Here is a 19,102-nt window from a genome sequence, read left to right on the forward strand (position 1 = left end):
GTTCTTCTGAGGCCTCGGCTATTGAACTACTATGGAGGCTTCTTCATCTTCTCCTTCTCATCCTCCTTTTCTTCCTCTTCTTCCTTCTTCATCTCCTCCTCCTCCTCCTTTCTTCCTCTTCCACAGACTTTCTCAAATACATTTGGGGATGGAATAATCTGTAACAGGTGTGTCCAGGGAGGTGCGCATGCTGAAATGTTACCCTACCCTGCACACAATTGAAATATAGGATTATGTTATCACTTCTTGAGGGAATACAGAAAAAAAATATTGCAGGAAAATTCATTGCACCTTTGGTGACACTTGTTGCCTTCTTTTTTCATTTCCTTCTTTTTACAAGTGCCTTATCTAAAGCTGAAACAACTGCTTTGCCTCCTAGGGGCTCTTCTACTGACAGGGTGGCAGATACTTCTGCTGAGATCTTTTCTAGTCTTCCAAGTTCACTCAGAACTTTTAATGCAGCAAACAAAATGTCTTGCATTTGAAAACCCTGCTACTAAAACAGACTGTCCAGATGTTGTCTTAGAACTCTTTATATCACTCCTGAGAAGTTTAAAAGAAATAATAAAAAGCTCACATATAAAGTCACACTATTATATTTTTCTAAAGATACTTTCTGGGGCCTATGGAATTCAAATAAAATGTCTAATAAAATATGAATAAGTTTTAAATCATCCACCTTAGATATTCTGAGCTATATATACTTTTTGACTTTTACATTTTCTCATATTTATTTTTTCCTAGTAAATGCAATGATGTGGAAGATTCTGTGTGATTCCAATATGTAAGTAAACTATTACTGCTGAAAACAACTTTGCACTTATACCCAAATCTGATTTACATTTTGTTTGTCTTTCGTCTGGTTGTATGACTGTCAAAAAACTTAAAGAAAACAAAAGTAAAAATCCCAGCGGTTGACATTGCCTCCCCAAAGCCATGTGCCCACAGACATTTGAGTGAGCTATTTAAGTAAGACATCTGAGTCATGCATTTAAGCTATGCATTTCTTATTATGAAGGTAATGCTATTAACGCCACAAGGAGATGCTATTAAAACCAAGTTACACCTGTGAGATGGCCTACACTAAGAAAACAGAAAATGACAAGTGTTGGCAAGGGTGTGAAGGAAAAGGACCCCAGCCAAACTGTGTGCAAGCCAGCCCCCTGGGAAACAGACAGTGACAGACACACTTACTTTAGTGACTTGTGCTGCAGTCAGTGCTGAGGACATGTGCTCCTGCCAGCCTTGGGATGGACCAACCTGGGGATGGACTGGGCTGACAGGCACCTGCAGTCTGCGTGTTCTGAGAATGGGAGAGGCTGGGGACGGACTTGGGCCCTGTCATGGCTAAGGGTTCGGCCAAAGAAGGCTCGGAGGGCCAGAAGGCACAGGGGGAATGGACTGGGAGAGGTGATGTCACCAGCATGCAAAACTGTCAGTGGAGCAGATGAACCAGAGTGAAACACAGAGACCATGGGAATGCTGGCTCTGCTTCCATGCACTGGCTTCTGCCTTTATTGCCTTTATAGCTGACACCATTCAGCACCAGGTGCAAAGGTCACACTGATCAGTGTCAGGTGCAAAGGCTTAACATTGCATCCGGCAGCATCAGGTCAAAAGGTTAACACACCATCAATCAGCAACAGGTGCAAACGTGCCCAGTGCTTAACCTGGGGCCTTGAGCTGAAGTTATCACAAGCTTCAAGTCAGGGAATAATCCTGTCAGGACAGGTTTTCACTTAGGTGCCAGTCCCTGTTCAGGCGCCATTTTCCGGTCTAGCTTCACGGGTGGGAGACAGACGACCAGGGACTCATGGCTGAGCTGGGAAGCAATAATATCTCGTTTATTAATCAGATACATCGCCTTTTATGCATCTCTTCACCGGAAGTGACAAGGGAAAGGAAATGACTAGGAGAGGGGGCGGAGCAAAAAAAAAAGCTCAAACAGAACATAGAAAGCTTCCATCTAACCAGTGGGGATTAAACCAATACCTTGCAGACAGGGCGGGACCCAGGTGAAACAGTGATTATGTAAATAGACCACATTGTAAGTAATAAAAGCAAACCTAATGTGATGATCAAAACAGAAGGTCTTATAAGCAGAATTTAGAAGCATACCAACACTTAAGAACAAACAAATAAACCAAAACACATGCTCTTGGGCTCTCTGGATGCCAGGGAACAAGTTTCATTAGCATCTTAGGATTGGGAAATAAACTTCATCACACCACTAAGAGTAGAGAGAAGAGGTTTCATTGCATGCCCTCCATGTCAGCATGGGGAGGTTCTACAAGGTGGCTCCCACATGTGGGTCTCTTCAGCTTCTGCCAGTGTCTCCTCCTCAGTCTCCAATCTCCTGCAGGCTCCTGGTTCCTCTCTATGTTGGTGTGTGTACACAGCTAGGCTGCATGCACGCATTTCAGGGGTACACACGAACATCTTGAGAGCAAGCATGATTGAATGTTCTCCCTCATACTAAGTAGACCACTCTATATCAGACTTGTTACCTCTACTTCTAGTGACTCTATCTGATTCTTTTTTATTTTTTATTTTTACTTATAAAAAGGAAACACTGGCAAAAACCATAGGATAAGAGGGGTACAATTCCACACAATTCCTACCACCAGAACTCCGTATCCCAACCCCTCCCCTGATAGCTTTCCTATTCTTTATTCCTTTGGGAGTATGGATACAGGGTCATTATGTGATGCAGAAGGTGGAAGGTCTGGCTTCTGTAATTGCTTCCCTGCTGAATATAGGTGTTGACAGGTCAATCCACACTCCCAGCCTGTTTCTCTTTTTCCTTGGTGGGGCGGGGTTCTGGGAATGCAGGACTCCAGGACACATTGCTGGGGTCGTCTGCCCAGGGAAGTCAGGTTGGCATCATGGGAGCATCTGGAACCTGGTGGCTGAAAGAAAAGTTAACATATAAAGCCAAACAAAATGTTGACTAATCATGAACCTAAAGGCTGGAATAGTTCACATGGAGAGTTGGGGGGTCTCCGTTTTGTAGATAGTTAGTAGGCCTATTTAGTTATATTCCAAAGGGCCCAGGACTATACTGGTCTGGATTGTATCAGATACTATGTTTACTTTGCAAGTCTTGACCTTACCCCAAGGATGTAGGTACAATTCTCCAGCCCTGGCTCTTTTACCTGAAAGCTCTTGACCAGTCTCTGTGGTCCTAACCCTGATATTAGCCAAATAAAAATAAAAAAATAAAAAAATTCCAGGGGGCTGTAGACAGAACTACAGAGATAAAGAATTTTTGACATATCTGGTATAAATGCATACCTTTCTAGAAATCAAGGACGTTATTTGCGCAGAGAAATAACAATCACTGAATTCAGAGGTCTCTCAAGAAATCAGGGTTTCTCCAACAGGAGTTGATTAAATTTCAGGCTTCGGAATCGGAGATTAACCTGCTGCTTCTCTGTGGGAAGTAACGCAGTGCTTGGTGCAGGAGAGTGATGCGTTCATAGCAATGCCGTAGAGAGAAGACAAGGCAGAGGGAGGGTTGGAGAGGAAGATGGGGCAGATGAAGGTGAAGGCTGTGGAGTTCTGTGTTGGTCTGGATGGTTTCGGGTATGGTGTCTGAACTGAGATGCAAGGACCAATCCATGTGGGGGCCACAATGTATAAATGATGGATTTCTTGAAGACCTGTTTCTTTATAAGGTTTAAAAATAATCTAAGGACTCAGCCATACTGATTCAGTAAAGATGTGATATATATACACAATGACATGCCTTTTTATTTATTTGTTTTTAATTATTTTAATTTTTTTATATTTACTTATTTTCCCTGTTGTTGCCCTTGTTCTTCTTTATTATTATTGTTGTTGTTGTTATTGATGTCATCGTTGTTTTATAGGACAGAGAGAAATGGAGAGAGGAGGGGAAGACAGAGAGGGGGAGAGAAAGACAGACACCTGCAGACCTGCTTCACCGCCTGTGAAGCGAATCACCTGCAGGTGGGGAGTCGGGGGCTCACCTGGATCCTTACCCTGGTCCTTGCGCTTTGCGCTACGTGCTCTTAACCCACTGTGCTACCGCCCGACTCCCATGACATGCCTTTTTAATATTTAAATAAAAATTTCCTTGAGAAATAGATTTATTTAAGAGCTACCCTCTCCCCAAGAAAAAACCTCCAGAAACAGACATCAGGAATCTTGAGGTATGGAATAAGGTGAGTACAGAGTCAAGAAATAGCACTTACATTTTTATCTTATCTTATTTATTTACTGCTTTGTGTATTTATCTTGGATACAGACAGAGAAATTTCGAGGTGTTGGGGGGGAGATAGAAAATGGGAGTCAGGAGCTGATACAGTAGGCTGAGAGTACCCGGTCAGCATGCACCAAGGCTCAGGTCTGAACCCTCCTCCTTCTCTGCAGGAAGGATGCTTCACAGTGATGAGGCAGGTTTGCAGGTGTCTGTCTTTCTCTCTTCTTCTCTATCCACCACTCTTCTCTTAATTTCTCTCTATCCTATCCAATAAAAATAGAATAAAAAATGTCTACAACGAGTGGTGGATTTGTAGTACTGCCACTGATAAGCTGATGATACGCCTGATGGCAATAAAAAAGAAGTGTGTGTGTGTGTGTGTGTGTGTGTGTGTGTGTGTGTGTGTGTGTGATAGAGAGAGAGAGAGAGAGAGAGAGAGAGACTGGTGAAGCTTCCCCCATAGGTGAGGACAGGAGGCTTGAACCTCATTCCTTGCACACTCTGACTTGTGTACCCTACCAGGTACCAGGCCCATCACTGTTCAGCCCCAGAAATAGCACTTTCCTAATGTGCCAACTATTGGGATTCTTTCATTATGAAATCAGATGGTTCTACAAAGTATTTGTGTTTCAGAGTTCACCTCCGTGTTTTCTCTATAACTGCATATGAATGAGATCATCTTCCTCTGTCTGACATATTTCACTTAGTATGTGCCATCTAGGTCTGTGCTCGTGGCTGTATATATGAAGACTTCATCTTTCTATAGCTGAATAGTGTTCCATTGCACTACACACACACACACACACACACACACACACACACACACATATATATATATACCACATCTTCATCCATCCATCTGCCAAGGGGCACTTAGGTTGTTTCATGCTCTTGACTATCATATTTAATGTTGCCGTGAACATGGAGGTTGCAACTATCGCTTTAAAAACATTAGTGGATACCAGAGGGAGACAGGTGGATGAAGAGTACAAAAGGGACCCATTGTATGATTTTCAAAACTAAGTTAGATGTATTCAACTCTAGAGACATTCAATTAGTTTGAACTTGGTCCTTACAGAATAATAAATATCAAAGGTCATTAAAATACGGTTAATTCTCTGCTCTTAGAAAGTTTTGTGACTTTGGCATTGAACTTCTCTATTCTATTAAAATATGACCCAATGTAAAAATATTACAATTTGCATAAAATTCTTCAGAGACAGACTCTAAGAGACTCTTCCTTTACAATTGAGTCTCAAGGTATGAATAAATTGAGGATTCTACTTCAACTATCAAAGGACACCAAAAAATATTCTCACTACAAAGATCGAGTGAAGGCACATTTTTCTCTTTGAAGGTTGATATACACATACTATAAAAGATGGTTTATAAAAGAAAACGTAACATAGCTCGACTATTGAAACTGCCAGTTGAAAGAACCAGGTGCTTAGCAGTAATACGGAAACGTGCATTTACTCTAGGTCAACTTAGAATGCTTTGTGACAATAACAAGAAAAGCTGAGGTAGATACAAATCCTGCTGCCATGTTTGCTATTTTTTTTTCACTGAATATCATAATAGGACTTAAAATTCTTCCTCTTGTCAAAATTCATCCATAACCTGAGTCTGATATTCAGATATGAGATGTTAGAACAAAATCAGCCATTTTTGTTTTAATCTCAGACTCTCTCACCTCCTTCAATTATGTATTTTCTATAGCATAACCTGTGCATACCAGGTCAGGCTCAAACAGTTGTGTGCGTACGACAGTACTCAGACCAAAGGAAATGTCTTATATAATCTTTTGGTATGGTCACACAAAATTCCTTATACCTGACTTTAAAAGTCCATCTATGAAATCCGCCCCCAAAGAAACAATCAAAGAAGAACAATTATAAAATGCTTTAATGAAGTTTCATGGCAAAAGCAAAGCAAAAGATCAAAACATTTCCCCACCCCACATTTGTCCAGGAAACACACTTTTGATAACAAAGTAGCTTTGTTTTATAATAGAGTTCTTTGGTTTTTTTGGTGGGATAAAATGGACGTCTAAAATGAAGCTAATCTATTTTTGAGCACAAAGTTGAGAAAGAAAACCCTAACGGGCCCAGAAGCAGCAATTCTTTCTCACATAACTTACTTAATGAGATCTCACAAGTCTATGCAGTGCCAAGGCTGTGATGTTCTTGGGGAGAGTCACAGAAGGCGAATCTTTTCCTAGCTGTTCTTTTAAACAGGTAGCAGGAGAGGCATGTTCTTCCTTCCTGCTTTGAGACACTGTATCCTCACCACTGGTAGGTAAACAAACACAACCAAGAAAACAGCCTTTTATTATTTTAGGAAAAAAATATAGGAAGGAAAAAAATGTATCTTTTCTCAGTATTGCCATCCCAAGAGAAGTGAGTGGAAGCTACTCTGCTCTACAGAAACATGATTAAGAGTAAAATAGATTTCTCCCTCAATGTCTTACATGAACAAAATTCATCTAAGTAGCACATCGGAGAAAATAGTATAAGATGATTAACTGAGATAAATTCTAGGAGTGTGTGTGTTGATATGATTTTTTTTTTTTGCTAGTGATTTAATAATGATTGACAAGATTGTGGTACAAGAGGGGTACAATTCCATACAATTCCCATCACCAGAGTTCCATGCTCATCCTCTCCACTGGAAGTTTCCTGTTGTTTATCCTTTTTGGAGTATGGACCAAAGACCTTTATGGGGTGCAGAAAGTGGGAGTTCTGGCTTCTGTATTTGCTTCTCCACTGGACATGGGCACTAACAGGTTGATCCATATTCACAGACTGTGTTTCCCTAGTGGGGCAGGGCTCTGGGGAGGGGAGGTTCCAGGACACATAGGTGAGGGCTTCTGCCCAGGGAAGTCAGGTTGATGTCATGGTAGCATCTGCAACTTGGTAGCTAAAAAAACATTAAGCTATAAAGCAGAACAAACTGTTTAATAATCAGGAACCTAAAGGCAAGAATATAGCAGATGAAATTTGGGGTCTCCATTCTGGAAGAAGCTAGTAGGTCTATTTTAGGTATATTTCCAATGGGCCCATGGCTTTACTAGTTTTTGCTTGAGTCTGACAGCTAACATGCATCTGCACCCAAGGTCTTGTCATAGTTGGAAAAAGGACTAGAAAGCTGGATCATGGAAGACAGTAGCTCTCAAAAAATGGGAAAATATGTAAATATTGTTAACTGTAAATCCCATCAATTTGATCTGGGCCCACATTCAGCACAGGAGCTTATATAAGCTCTGCATCCCTGTAGGTCTGAGCTCGAATTCTGGTTATGGCTAGGAACATTCCAGGCTGCACTAATTTCAAGTGGTAGAATGTGTTACCCAACCTCCCTTCAGAGAGGGGACAGCTTTAATACTTCTGTGGGCACAAAGATGAATCCACTGCTCCAGACTGCCATTCTCTCTCTCTCCCTCTCCCTCTCCCTCTCCTTCTCCCTCTCCCCCTCCTTCTTCCTCTCCTTTTCTGTCTCCCTCTCTCTCTCTTTATCTTTTGTATAATGATAGAGAGAAAGTGAGAGGAAAGGGGGAGATAGAGGTGGAGTGAGAGAGACACCTCTAGCACTGCTTCACCTCTCTTGTAGCTTCTGTCCTGCAGGTGGTACCAGGGTTTTTGAATCCTGAGCCTTGAGTATGATAAGGTGTGTGTTCTACCCAGTGTACCACTATCCAGACTATGAAACATGATTACTGAACAAAAGTCAGAACTCAAAATCTTCAGAGTACTATGAAGCAGAATGCAGTAGAACATATACAACTATGCATAAAAATTTTCTATTAAAAATGAAAATAAAAGAATGGCAAAACAAAGTCTAGAATATAATATTCAGTAAAGCTAGTCAGGAAAAAGTAATAACACAGAGATAAACTGAACAACTGACAATAAATGAAACCTATTTTTTTGGAAGAAGCAGTAAGTAAAAAAGCAAATTTAAACCAGGTAGAGGCAAAAAAAATTAAAAAACACACTACAGAAATAGGAAAAATTGGGACTATGAGACTGTTTTAAAATTTAAAATGTTCATGGCTTAGAAGACTCAATTTTGTAAAGATATCAATTCTCAGCTTGAGTCATGGGTGCAAAACAATTCCAATTAAGATTATTTTTTGTAGAAATTGATTTTTAATTGGTGTGGGAATGCACTGAGCCTAGAAAAATTAAGATGTCTTTGAATAAGCTAAAATAAAGCTGCAATACTTAGCAAACACATATCAAGATTTACTTGGTGGTAGGTGCAATTAAATGATATTGCTTTTTGTGCAAACAGAGACAAACAGATTAAAAAAAGAAATAGGCTTATACCCACATGAGCAAATACACAAACACACGATTAATACCTAAGCTAAGAACAACAATTGAAAGTTTAACTTTCAACACTTCAGTCCTCATCACTTGTATGTTCACATATTAATTCAGGTAAAAAAAAATCTTGCATTCTATTCCATGTTATAGAGAAAATAAAGTTCAAGTCAATGTCAATTGATCTGAAAGTAAAAAGTTCAACAATGAAACTTCCATCCTCATTTCTGTGGGGAAATCAAAGCTTCCATACGCAGGTTATAGTAATCAATAGCCAGAAAATGTAAGCATGGAGAGTGTTCCAGTTAGCAGGGTATATTATTACCATTCTTGCTTAGAGAGCTGAGCAGCATGTTCAAGCTAACAAAGGGCTATGCCGTGCATATGGCTGACAAAACATTCTGTATACCTAGATGTATACAGATATATCTCCACTAGAACACATATGAAAGACATTCATAACATTCCAAAAGGCAGCTTTGATAGTTCATTTTTGTACATTAATATAATAGGTGCAAACCAAGATTCACAGCGCAAAGGTTTGGCCTTGGGTCATAGACAACTGAAGAAAAACGGGTAGAGAAAAACAAGGATGATGAGAAGATGAAATGGAAGGAGAAAAAAGGAGTAGTTGAAGGAGAAGAAAGAAGAAAAAGAGAAGGAAGAAGAAGAGAATGAGAAGGAGGAGGGGGGGACGATCTTAACAAGTATTCCAGATTTTAATTTTTTTTATTTATTTCAGTTATTCTGCAGCAGCTGAATGTGAGAATACAAGTCTTCCGCGGACTGAGAGTGAGCAGTTTTGCAGATAGACTGATTTATATGCCTAAGGTCTAGATGCTCTTCCTCCTCTGGGCAAGAGCATCACGGGTTTAGAGGCAGAAGGAAAGAGTTGCCCAGGGTTCTAGAAAAAGAGATGGTGATGTCTGGAGGTGGGGTGTAGAAGGGTAGGACAAAAGAAGAGACTATTATATTATAGGGAGAGGTCATTATAAGAAGGCTGGAGTTGACAGATGAAGCTCTGTATGTGAGGGCATCAGGATATTTAATATAACATAGGCCCTAGGGGGGCCTTGGTTGTATCCATTTTTATTCAAGAAAATTCCAAATAGGTGGGACTATGTGAAAGCTTGGTAGAGCTTAGGGGAGCTCTCCCATCCTTGGATGGAAGTCTGGAAAGACACTCCACTTGTCAGCCTCTCTCCTTAGAGATGAGCCAAGAGGGAAAAGTCTCCTAGACTCAGTTTCCCCTTGTTAGTCTCTCAAGCTCACAGAAAGCCTACAAGCCTCTTACACTTAGTTTCTCCTGCTAGCAGCAGGCCAAATGGTTGCCTGCTTTAGGGTTCACTCAAAGTTCACACATCCACTTCACCTTTTGATCACAAAGGAGAACACACTGTATCATATACCCCTAACACGAGACAGTGAAAAGCCCCCAAATCTTATTTCCTTGTGATCTTTGATATCTATGATTTACATCAAGCTTTGTTTTTCTTTTCTCTACCTCACCTTACTGGTTTAACCCCTCTGCTTCTCTCAAATGCCTTTGGATAATTAACCTGCCTGCATCATGGAGAATAATCGTTTTGACCTTTATGTATCTGCATCAATTCTTGTCATACCAGCCCCCTACCATAGGGACAAGCTGACCTTTAAGAAACCTGTAATTTCTGACACATTTGAAAAATGTTCTTTGTTTAACTCTCTATATAAATCTGTACCTATCCCCAAATAAAATGAGTGTTCATACCAGGGTACTCCCCGAGCCCTCTTTTCTGTACCATGCGGTCCCAGAGAGCCGGTGAGGGAGGGTCAGTGACTTACCCCTGGCTGGATCCCCTCCATGGGAGTGCCAGCACAAATATTTTGTCAAGTTAAAAGACTTTTAATGATTGGGGGTTCGAAGGTAGCACAGCGGATTAAGCGCATGTGGCGTGAAGTGCAAGGACCTACTTAAGGATCCTGGTTTGGGACTCCAGCACCTCACCTGCAGGGGAGTCACTTCACAGGCAGTGAATCAGGTCTGCAGGTGTTTTTATCTCCCCCTCTCTGTCTTCCCCTCTTCTCTCAATTTCTCTCTGTCCTATCCAACAACAATGACAGCAATGACAACTCAGTATCTTATGGCATCAAAATAATTTACTTGACATTATGACATTTGGACAACGATAAGTTCAAGCACCCTTACCCTGCTGTTTTCTCCCTCAGAAATGTATTCTGATCTATGTCTATGTGGGGTAACCACCTGTTGTTTTATCTGAATACCTACTTCTGCATAGGCTTTACAAGTAAGCACTCCTTGAAGCTTGGGCTTGGGGGCACACACTTGAGCAGAGTCCCAGATAAGGTGTCATATGTGTGTGTTCCCACCTGTTCTCTTCTGATCAACTGCATGGTCAGTGGCTGTGGTGACTTTCTCTCCATCCCAGGCTGCATCTAATCTCAGGGCCCAGGCAACTGGCTAAAGTTCCCCATCCATGTATTTCCTATACACTGGTGCCATCTTTTTTTCTAAACGCTGAGCTATTTTTGATACCACATTTTGGATATAGAAAAAAGTACTTAATATTTTCCTAGGAAGAACAGTATTTCCTTATTAGGAAAAAAATTATATTGGTACTTATCAAGACTTTCTCCTTCCCAGTGTGAGAAGTAGTATCGCCCCAACTTTCCCACAGTTTTCTTTCTGTTCAACTCAAACACATGGGAAGACACACAGCTTGAATGGAAAAATGGCCCTTGGGACATGTAGCTAGGAGGTCATAGTTATGCTTTCATATGTCAACTGTCTGGAACAAGCCAACATGTCTAAAACATCATTTGCATTCTAATCACCAAAAGTCAGAGCCATTCATCATGATGGGATTTGGAAAGATGGTCTGGGGTTTTCTTCCTGAAGTCCATCAATGTCATCCTGCAGGAATCCAGAGTGTCTTATCAGCATCCCTTAGCATGAGGCCATCAGGAAATGATGAGAGGAGATACAGCAAAGCCAAGGCTTAAAGACACCATGAAGTACTGTGGAACATCTTCTGAGAGCAGAAACTATGTGAATATATGTAAGAGAAAAAGAATAAAAATGTTTCCCACACATCATTTATCCTCCAAGAGTACGATTTATTGGCATGCTTTTTTAATTCCTGTTTTTTCCCCCTCACATTCTTTTCACAGATTATTTTTTTCAGTTTTATTAAAGTATAATTGACAAATGGGATTGTTAGATTGAAAATGTACACTGGGAGAGGATTTACTCCCATCCGGTTAAGTAACACATCATGTTCTCACATATTTTTTCTTTTACTGATTTGCTTTTTTTATGAGCACATTGAAATCATATTCTCAGCAAAATCCAATTCTCACCGAGTTAATCAGCTGTAGTCACTGTGCTGTCCCTTAATTGGATCATCAGAATTTACTCATCAAATAGCCAAGAATTTGTTACCCTCTTTCCTTTTTCCTCTTACCCTGCAGCTCTGGAAAACATTTCTCTCCTTTTTAATAGTTTAGTTTTATCTGTTTATTGGATATGGACAGGAAGAGTTTAAGAGGGAGGTAGAGATAGAAATGGAGAGAGAAAAAGACGCCTGCACCACTGCTTTATCCCTTGTGAAGCTTCCTCCTCTGCAGGTAGGGAAAGGGAGGCTTGAACCTGAGTTCTCTGGCATGGTAACTTGTGCACTCAACCAGGTGCACCACCACCTGGCCCCAGAAAGCCACTTTTATATTCTCTGGTTTGCACCATTGCATTTTTAAAAACTATAAATATAAGTGATACCGTTAATTATTTGTGTTTTCTGTCTGATTTAACTCATGCAGCATAATGTTCACTTACGATGTTGTAAAATGAGATTCCATCCCTTCTGAATAATATTCAACCTTCTCTTTATATTACTCTATCATCTACCAATCTCCTATCTGTATCTCTCTTTCTTTTTTTCCCCTTTTGTTGCCCTTGTTGTTTTATCTTTGTTGTGGTTATTATTATTGTTGAAATTGATGTCATTGTTGTTGGATAGGACAGAGAGAAATGGAGAGAGGAGGGGAAGGCAGAGAGGAGGAGAGAGAGATAGACACCTGCAGACCTGCTTCACCACTGCAGGGAGCTAGAGCTTGAACTGGGGTCCTTGTGCCAGTCCTTGCACTTAGTGCCATGTGGCTTAACCTGCTGCACTATGCCCAACTCCTTATATCTCCCTTTCTATCATCCATCTTCCCACCTATCATCTATCTATCTATCTATCTATCTATCTATCTATCTATCTAATCTATCTGTTTATTGCCATCAGGGTTATTGCTGGGGCTCAGTGCCTGCATGATTAATCCACTGCTGGCAGTGGCCATTTTTTCCTGTTTTCTTCTTTATTTTGATAGGACATTTAGAAATTGAGAGGGCTTTTGTAATTGCTTCTCTGCTGGACATGGACATTGCAGGTAGAACCATACATGCAGCCTATTTCTTTCTTTCCCTAGTGGGGTTGAGATCTGAAGCAGTGAGGTTCCAAGAAATATTTATTCATTTTTGTATCCAAAATTCATTTAAAAATATTTATTTTATTTATTTATTCCCTTTTGTTGTCCTTGTTGTTTTATTGTTGTAGTTATTATTGTTGTTGTCGTTGTTGGATAGGACAGAGAGAAATGGAGAGAGGAGGGGAAGACAGAGAGGAGGAGAGAAATATAGACACCTGCAGACCTGCTTCACCGCCTGTGAAGCAACTCCCCTGCAGGTGGGGAGCCAGGGTTCGAACAGGGATCCTTATGCCGGTCCTTGAGCTTTGCGCCACCTGCGCTTAACCCGCTGTGCTACAGCCCGACTCCCCCAAAATTCGTTTTGTATCCAGCGATCTCTAATGACAGGTGGTGCTGGAGACCCAGTGCTGTGCTATTTCCCCAACCCTAGATTTCTTTGGTCTTAATGAAATAGCCTCTAGATGTGACCTATGTACTCTCTTTCTCCTTTAAAATATTTTAATTTATTCTTTTTTTTAAAATTTTTTAAAAAATATTTATTTTATTTATTTATTCCCTTTTGTTGCCCTTGTTTTATTGTTGTAGTTATTATTGTTGTTGTCGTTGTTGGATAGGACAGAGAGAAATGAAGAGAGGGAGAGGAAGACAGAGAGGAGGAGAGAAAGATAGACACCTGCAGACCTGCTTCACTGCCTGTGAAGCGACTCCCCTGCAGGCGGGGAGCCGGGGTTCGAACCAGGATCCTTATGCCGGTCCTTGTGCTTTGCGCCACCTGCGCTTAGCCCGCTGCACTACAGCCCGACTCCCTAATTTATTCTTTAAGGAGAGAGATGGAAAAAGAGACAGAGACAGACAAAGACTTCAGAGCATTGCTCAGCTTTGGCTTAATGCAGTGCTGAGGATTGAACCTGAGAGTTCAGAGCCTCAGGATGAAAGACTTTTGTGGAAGAATCACACTGCCTCTCCAGCCCTCTAGGTCTTCTGTTATTCAGACACTCAGCATCTTGGAAACTCATGTCTCTAGGGTGTTGTAACACTTGTCGAGTGCCTTTTGCATCTCAGATTAGTGAATTTACACCAGTGGAGAGCAGAACTTGGCAGCCTGGTCTCTGGGGTGTGCCACCATGTCCGTGCGACAGGTTAACAGACAGGTAACTGCCCCGGCCTGCGGGGTCTATCAACAGAGACCTAGGGTAGGGGGGCGAGAGAATGAAGGAGACAAGAGACACAAAGAATGAGAGCAAGACAGGAGGTCTGATCAAGCTCTAAAAATTTTATTTTGCAGCTGCAATATAAGCACAAACAATGAGGAAGTTCTGTTAAGGTAGTCGGGGAGGGAGGTGGGTGAGCGACCTTCCAAACAGCTAGATGAATCTCAGTCCAATGGTCGGAATGTCCGCCCTACCCATAAATGTTTTTACCGGCTGCTTTCAGGATGTTTTGTAACTTTCTATATGAGAGACTTAGCTAAGGCCTTGGCCCCGGACAGGTAACAATGGTGACAAACACACATAGGCTGAGGCTTCAGAGCTGATGAGCCATCAGGTTAATTGGACACAGACAGTGATGCAAAGTGAACGGCACAGGAGACCCGAAATGTCCTGGGTTGATGTAAGGCAGTTGCTGTGTTGTGAATAATGAAAGCTTCTACTTGAGAAACAACAATTACCAAGTCTTTTAAGAGGAAAAATGGCTTAGAAAACAAAGCCTGTACATACGAATTGGATCATCTCCTGTTCTAATGCAGGAACTGATTGCCAGATTGCAACAGAGACAGTGATTTATTTATTATTAAAATAAGTGCTTGTAAAAGTTTTGCCAGCTCTGTTTTCATAAAACAGTCTGTAAAGCTTCCTGAACTATCTATCCCTGGGAATTACTATTCCCTGAATTATTTATTGAGATGATCAACACACCGTTTTCACAGTCTCCATTCTTTTAGAATGCTTTTAAATGCTAAACTTTTCATCTCCAATTGGAAAGGTGGCTTGGTTTTGAAGTAATGTATCTATCTACCTTTTCTTCAGATAGAAGACTTTATTATTTTAAAGCTGTTACCAGTGGCCACTGGTTATAAAGTATCAATGGAAATACTAGACTCAAGTTTTCAGTTTTCACGCTAGTTTTTTTTACTTTTTTTTTGAGTTCCAAATGCATAGCTTTCACACACATTTTAATTTATTATTATTTTTTTCATCAGAGATGTACAAGACTACAATAGATTATGAGACTGTAAGATAATAGGGGCATGGTTTCGCAGAATGCCCGCAGCCATAGTTCTCTGTCCCCACCTCCTCCCAATAATAACAACAACCATCATAGTCCTCCAAGGTCTTAGATATGGGCTGACTATGTTTGTGTTTCAATTGTCTGTGTTCACACATATCTGAGTGAAATCATCTGGTAGTTGTCCTTCACTTTCTTACTTCACTGATCATAATAAAAATGAATTAGTTTTAAATATTACAGATGTTTTCCCTTTTCACAAAGTCCTTCCCTGCACAATATCAACAAATATTTCTGTATTTGTGTGCTTTCTTTGTATTGTCTGACAAGCTATATTAATATACTCATGCCTTCATCAGTAGGTATTTATCATATCTTCAAAACCAAACATTTATGTCAAATTTGTCATTTTAAAGGTGATTAAGCAAGAATTTCTCTAAGATTTACTACCCTATCTCCAGGTTTCCATTACCTCAACTTGATTTACAATCCAAGTTCAACAAGAGTACATGCATATACCTAACAGAGACTACTTTATTAAGGTGTACTTACACATGCACTTAATCTTAAATTAATGTGACACCTTACTTTAGTTTATCCCCAGTTCAGACAATAAAAGTGAGTCATATTTTCTCTGGGTCAAGACACTAAGTTATATGTTTATTATAATCTTGGATAGATAGTACCAGTCACAGGACATTAATATTGAAAGGATTCTATGCAGAGTATCGACAGATTTAATGTGAGGTACACTAAATAATCTTAAAAGAAAGAGCCAAATGTGGTTGTTAGTAGTGTTGTGCTTTTCAGACCTGTCCTCCACATCTCTAAACTAAAAATTACCCTTGTTTCATAAATTCTTGAGCTAATACAGAACATTAAGAATTTATTTATTTGTTTATGAGTGAGAACTCTGGCATGGGCAGTGCTTGGTGTCAGCCTCAGGCCCTCACGCTTGTTAGTCCAGAGCTTTACTCCTACACAACGTCCTGAGCTACAGAACCTTAGGATTGTTTTCATCAACACATCTTTAAAAAAAATTTTTTTTTATTTGTTTTTCCTTTTGTTGCCCTTGTTTTTTTATTATTGTAGTTATTATTGTTGTTATCACTGATGTTGTCATTGTTGGATAGGACAGAGAGAAATGGAGAGAGGAGGGGAAGAGAGAGAGGGGAAGAGAAAGACAGACACCTGCAGACCTGCTTCGCCACTTGTGAAGCGACTCCCCTGCAGGTGGGGAGCCAGCGGCTCGAACCCTTAAGCTGGCCCTTGTGCTTCCCCACATTCCTGACTTGTCTTTATTATGTCCAGCTTGTCAATGTCATGGGCATGGTGTCGTGCTCACTGTTACGTCAATGTCATCATCAGAGGATTAAAATTTGCAGCTAGCTAGAGGCCAGGGAAATTGTGCATTGGTAAAATATAGGACTTGAGAGCATGAAGTCCAGAATTCAGTCTTTGGCGTCACATATGCTGGTGACGCTTTTGTTCTCTCTATCTCTCCTTATAAGTAAGCAAAGAAATCTTTACTATGCCTTCTTTTTTTTTAAATAAATAAATAAATAAATATTTATTTATTTATTTTTTAAATTGATTTCTTTATTGGGGAATTAATGTTTTACATTCAACAGTAAATACAATAGTTTGTACATGCCTTCTAATTGGATCAATTCTATTATTCCCGTAGATCGACCTGTCAAGGCCTATGTTCAGCAGGGAAGCAATTACAGAAGCCAGACCTTCCACCTTCTGCATCCCACAATGACCTTGGGTCCATGCTCCCAGAGGATAAAGAATATCCAGAGGGATAAAGAATAGGAAAGCTATCAGGGGAGGGGATGGGATACTGAGTTCTGGTGGTGGGAACTGTGTGTTATACCCCTCTTATCCTATGGTTTTGTCAGTGTTTCCTTTTTATAAATAAGAAAGAAAGAAAGAAAGAAAGAAAGAAAGAAAGAAAGAGAAAGAAATGTGAGAGGGGGCAGAAAAAAAAAAGAATCTCAAGAATATCCAACTATGACACATCTCCCCAAACAAAAACCTGGGTCCACCTGCATATTAGATGCCAGGCTCAGGCAAAAACTAGTAAAGTCATGGACCTTTTAGAATGTACCTAAAATAGACTTACTAGTTTTTTCCAAAATGGAGACCTCCAATCTTCATCTACAGTAATCTTGCTTTTAGGTTCATGATTAATGAACACTTTTTTTTCTGTTTTATGTCTTAACTCTTTTTCAGCCATCAGGTTCCAGATGCTACTATGATGTCAACATGACTTCCTGGGCAAAGGACCCCACCATATGTCCTGGAGCCCCATTTCCCCAGAGTCCTGCCCTACTAGGGAAAAAGAGAGAAAGGCTGGGAGTATGGATCCACCTGTCAATGCCCATGTTCAGTGGGGAAGCAATTACAGAAGCCAGACCTTCCACCTTCTGCATCCCACAATGACTTTGGGTCCATGCTCCCAGAGGGATAAAGAATAGGAAAGCTATCAGGGGAGAAATGTGATACAGAGTTCTGGTGGTGGGAATTGTGTGGAAATTAACCCCTCTTATCCTATAGTCTTGTCAATATTTCCATTTCATAAAAAAAAAAAGAATCTCAAGCATAGTAATAAAATTCAGGAAAATTTAAAGCTGTTTCGATGAGAATACTATGATATCTGAGACAAGACAAACATCAAAATGGCCTTCTCTCAGCTTGAATTTGGAAAAAGGAATTTCTGGAGAATAAATAAAACTCAAATGCCTCAGAATTTTTCAAGTTAAATTTAATGACTTCCAAACTCCAATCTGCATTAAAACCAAGTGCTCTGTGCTCATGCAGAGAATTGTAGAATAGCTTTTCTGAGGAAGAGAAAGCATTTTCTTTGTTATTGAAAATGTATTTCTCATTGAAATCCTTAAGATTTAATTTCCATAAAGGGAAGAAGGAACTACATTAATGGACAAAAAGACTCATCTCTTAGGAGGTTTGTGATTTTAGCAGACCTAACATCCTGGGAAGACACATGGGAGATTATCTTACTGTGGAATTGTTCTATTTTTCTGTCCCAACAGAGAAATTTATCTTCTCCTATCAGTTCTTTCTCTGAATTCCATACATTATACTCAGGGTTTGTAAATGACCAAAACTGAAGTTGTATCCTTGCTGAACACTGGTTCCAAAAGGGAATAATTCTCCCCCTGGACAGGTAGCGCATGCCTTTCAAAAGAGAATGCACCAGCAGACACTCTTATATCTTGATCTCAACATGTAATTGCTTGAAACAGTATTGGAACCTATAAACTGTGGCCTGAAATATATGGAAATAATTTTTACTTCTGCTACTATTTCACTTCCTTGAATTTTTTTTTTTTCTGCCTCTAGGGCTCAGTGCCTGTACTATGAATCCACTGCTCTTGTGGCTATATTTCTATTTTTTTGGATAGGACAGAGAGAAATTGAGAGAGGAGGGGAAGATAGGTAGATAGATAGATAGAAAGAAAGACACCTCCAGACATATTTTACTGCTTGTGCACTGGTGTGCAGATGGGGAGATGGGGGTTAGAACTGCAGTCTTTGCATGGGGTCCTTATGCTTTGTACTGTGTGTTTAACCCGATGTGCTACTACTGCCTGGCCCCCTCACCTCGTAGATTTTGATGAGTTTTTTTTCCCCCCAGATTTTCCAACCCAAAGGAAGCTCTTGCATCACAGCCTTCCTGGTTGTGGATTCTACTCTCTGGAGAACAGTGGTGTCCCTTGTCTGCGTTTGGGATAGCAGATGTAACAGCCTATGCTGTTTCCTCCAGAAATAGTCTACTAGCTCCAATAGGAAGGCCCAGATGGCACAACCAGAAAGCACGCGAGACTAT

Source organism: Erinaceus europaeus, chromosome 5 (genome assembly GCF_950295315.1).
Source record: "Erinaceus europaeus chromosome 5, mEriEur2.1, whole genome shotgun sequence".
In the NCBI taxonomy this organism is placed as follows: domain Eukaryota; kingdom Metazoa; phylum Chordata; class Mammalia; order Eulipotyphla; family Erinaceidae; genus Erinaceus; species Erinaceus europaeus.